The sequence below is a fragment of the Martes martes genome (assembly GCF_963455335.1).
Source record: "Martes martes genome assembly, chromosome: 14".
Lineage (NCBI taxonomy): Eukaryota > Metazoa > Chordata > Mammalia > Carnivora > Mustelidae > Martes > Martes martes.
The window spans coordinates 7094437-7098713 of record NC_137902.1 but is presented as its reverse complement, the minus strand read 5'-3'; positions in this window follow the sequence as shown (position 1 = coordinate 7098713).

Genomic DNA, 4277 nt, shown 5'->3' with positions numbered 1-4277 from the left:
TACCGTTGTCTTCCTGCCTCGGTGTTCTCGTTCAGGCTGCTCTCAGGGGACTTAATACAGTTGTAAAGGTCAGAAAACTCATCTGCACGCAGAGTTTTGGTAAGGCTGCTTTCGGGGGGAGATCCAGGAACACAATTTACTAAAATGTTTCTGTTGATTTCAAGGAGCGTGTGTTGAGTGTCAAGAGGAGCACCAGTCGAGTACAACACTGAGTTTAGGAAGTCCCCCAAAGGCACCTTTCGAGGAAGAGCTGGTCTTGTTTAAAGAGACCCCTCAGACTGAGTCAGCGTAACCATCTGGAGCTTATAGAACTTGGTGCTGTTAGAGTGTCTGAGGGGTGACAGAACCGCCTTGGGAGGACGTCATGTTGGCTAACAAGTGCCTTCTGGATTCCGTGGGAGCCGTTCCCGGTGAGTGAGGCGTCTTCCAAAATCTAGGCGATAGTCTGTTTTCAGGGGGATTTTAAAATGTGGGATTCTAGAGGCGCCTGGGTGGCTCAGTGGGTTAAAGCCTCTGCCTTCGGCTCAGGTCATGATCCCGGGGTCCTGGGACCGAGCCCCACATCGGGCTCTCTGCTCAGCGGGGAGCCTGCTTCCCCCTCTCTCTCTGCCTGCCTCTCTGCCTACTTGTGATCTCTGTCTGTCCAATAAATAAATAAAATCTTAAAAAAAAAAAAAGTGGGATTCTACTCTGTCTCCTCCAGCTATTGAGAGAAAAGAAGACTGGATTCTTTTACTTAAAAGTCTGGAGATACTTTTTTTTTTTTTTTTTTAAGATTTTATTTATTTATTTCACAGAGAGAGGTCACAAGTAGGCAGAGAGGCAGGCAGAGAGAGAGAGGGAAGCAGGCTCCCCGCCCAGCAGAGAACCCGATGCGGGACTCCATCCCAGGACCCCGAGATCATGACCCGAGCCAAAGGCAGAGGCTTAACCCACTGAGCCACCCCGGTGCCCCAGAAGTCTGAAGATACTTAATTACGTGTTGTAATTGGCTTTCCTGGAGAAGAAAACATAAATATGTTTCTGAAGAAAACATAAAAACAGAAATCTCCTCCCCAAACATTCAGACCCTAAGGATACAGGTTTTAAAATTCCAGACCAAGGGGAGCAGTGACAATAACTGCTTTAGTAAAAAGATTTCAGCGTAGTGTCTTGTGAGTCGGCTCTTAAGGAGGTGGAACCCGGGGAATATAAAATAAAAATACAATAGAAAGAAAGAATGGTTATTAGCTGTGTTCTGGGTCTGCTCTGCCTTGAGCGTCCGGCCCTGAGCGTCCGTTTCATTTCAGTTACTAAAAGATCGTCCTTCTACAAGGTTCTGCATCCTCCTTTCCACAGTAAACCGTAATTCTGCCAGATGGGGAGACTGAAAGGGAAATCGCTTCTACAAGGGTGGTGCTAATAAGTAATGGAAAATATTTACTTTCCAACTTGATGGCAAACAGATTTGGAAGAGTTCTGGGATTTCGCTTAAATTGCCTTCCTTTTTACAGTGACTTTTGTGATGTCCTGAATAAAGCAGGAGAGTCTGGACCTGGGGCACATCCAAATTGGGTTACTCTGGAGTTACTCTGACCCCTGGGGAGGGAGAAAGGGGCACCCCCTCTCTAGCAGTGAGGCCTCAGAACATCAACAGGGAGATGTGTCCACGAATGCCAGGTGCCACACACGGTCCAGAATGTACACCAAGAAGTGGCTTTCTGTGTGTGCTCAGATTTAGCCAAAGGATGTTCACCGTAGCCTTTGCCTTAACAGCAAAAAACTGGGAGTTAATCCTCCTGATAGTGGGATGGTTAGATGCGGTACATGGACAGAAATAGTCTGCAGCCATGGGGCGCCTGGGAGGCTCAGTGGGTGAAGCCTCTGCCTTCGGCTCAGGTCATGATCTCAGGCTCCTGCGATCGAGCCCTACATCGGGTTCTCTGCTCAGCAGAGAGCCTGCTTCCCCTTTTCTCTCTGCCTGCCTACTGTGATCTCTCTCTCTCTCTGTCAAATAAACAAATAAAATCTTTAAAAAAAAAAATAGCAGCCAATAAAAATACTGAGGTGGGAATCAAAAAGATACCTTGCCGTGGAAAGATGGGTTTTAGGTACATGAAGAAAGCCAGGTTTCCAAGTAGTATGTAAGTCATGGTCTGATTCTTATGGGAGAGAGATAGGTAAACTGCTCTTGATAGAAAACAACGTAGAAGGTTCTTCACCCAAGTATCAACAGTGTTGTCTCGAGGTCAGGGCAAAGCAGGCAATTTTTTCCCCCACCCTTGTTTGTATTTTCCAGTGTTTCTGCGATAAGTATTTGTATGACGAGAGACTTAGAAGTGGTGGGTTGCTGGTTACACGATTTATTTCATGCATAGCACCCAAGAGGTGATCCTGTAAACGCTCTCGGTCCCTGGGTCTCTTGGCCACCGCACTGCAGTGTTTTAGACTCTCTGGCAATGTCGCCGGCCTCGTGGGTGCTGCTAACTTCTCTGCATTCAACTTTTATCTCATTTCCAGATGAAATCACATACTTACATTTTGTTTTGCATTGGCACAGACTTTTTCCCCTAGTACTACTAGAGTCAATTCTACTTTCCTTTCTTTGGAATCCATTTCCTAAATTTCCAAGAGGCACATAAGAAAGGCCTTCTGAGGTTGGGAGTGATTCAAAACTGAAGCAATTATTTATATTTCTCTAAGGCAACTGTGCTTCCCACAAAATTGATTTTGGGGTGTTAAACTGTTAGAGTGATTTCCTTCATCTTTTTTTTTTTTTTAAGAGTTTTTATTTATTTATTTGACAGATCACAAGTAGGCAGAGAGGCATGCGGGGTGGTGGGGGGGAGAAGCAGGCTCCCCGCTGAGCAGAGAGCCCCATTCGGGGCTCGATCCCAGGACCCTGAGATCATGACCCAAGCTGAAGGCAGAGGCCTAACCCACTGAGCCACCCAGGCGCCCCAAGTTTGGACTTTCTAAGCTGAATCCAGCCAAGTCTTTGGGCCCAACTTCCAGTACACAAAAACACACAGGGGTGAAGTAAACAGTGTCATCAGGAGACAGACAAACCCAGAACATGGGACACTATGGCATAACTGGTCTAATTCTTCAAAAAGTGTCAGAAAAAGGTGGAGGGACCAATCTGACTAAATGAGTCTCGAAACACAACAACCAGGATTGGCTGTGACTTTGAAAACAAACAAACAAATAAAACTATACGTTTGGGGAAATTTGAGTAGGGACTGGGTTAGGTATTAGGAAATTGTGAGTTTTCTCAAGCACAATAATGATACGATGGTTATGAGAGGATCTCCTGACTTTTAGGAATTACAGGCTGTCTGTTCTGGGGTGAAAAGTCATGGTGTCTGCAGTGGTACACGCAGACGGCTCAAAAACCATGGATCCAGAGAAAGACAACACAGCAGAGGTCAGCACGTGTGGCAGCCAGATAACCATATGTACACAAGTGCTCGCCGTACGCCTACACTTCCGTATGTTCGAAAACGTACAGAATAAAGAATGGGAAAAAATAAAAACACAGATGATGACAATTCCTACTGTACTATTCCACAGGCAGGATGATAGTAAAAATATGCAGTAATGGGGAATATAAATCAACACAGAAATAATAAAGCTAATATATTTTCTCGTATTTTTTTGAAATACACCTAAGATATATAGACATTACATATAGAAAGAGATAGAAAAATGAAGGGGTATATACTGTAACATAAGCTGTTCATTACATTATTCTAATCATTTCCAAGTCACTTATTGAAGTTCAGAAATTGTGGGTGTGATCTTTTTTTCAGTACAGCTGTTGCTGGCTAAATGGCGCCCCTGTCTGGGCCACAGTCTGACTTAGGGATCGCATCAAACTTTTCCAGTGGCTTTCTCAGGAAATCAGTAGCATGGAGAGACACAGAGGCTCGGGAAGTAGAGAATCGCTTTTATCATCCACAGTTGTGCTTTGAACCCTGGACTTCCGGTTTCTACTAAACCCACAGCATCTGCATTTGGAATTTTTCTAGCCTTTATCGCAGTGACATTTTTGTACAGCCAATTTCTATTATCACCTATTTTACAAATATTTTGTTAGACTGTCAGATAAGTTGGTTCAATTTTATTAATTTTTGTTCGCTGAAAATCCACAAAGCTTTGCAAACGTCAGTTGGTCAATTTCAGAATTAAATCCATTAAAATGCAGCAAAGCTTCCTACGCTCATTTATTTATTTATTTTAAAGATTTTTATTTATTTGAGAGAGAGAGAGAAAGTGAGGGAGAGAATGAGCAGGAG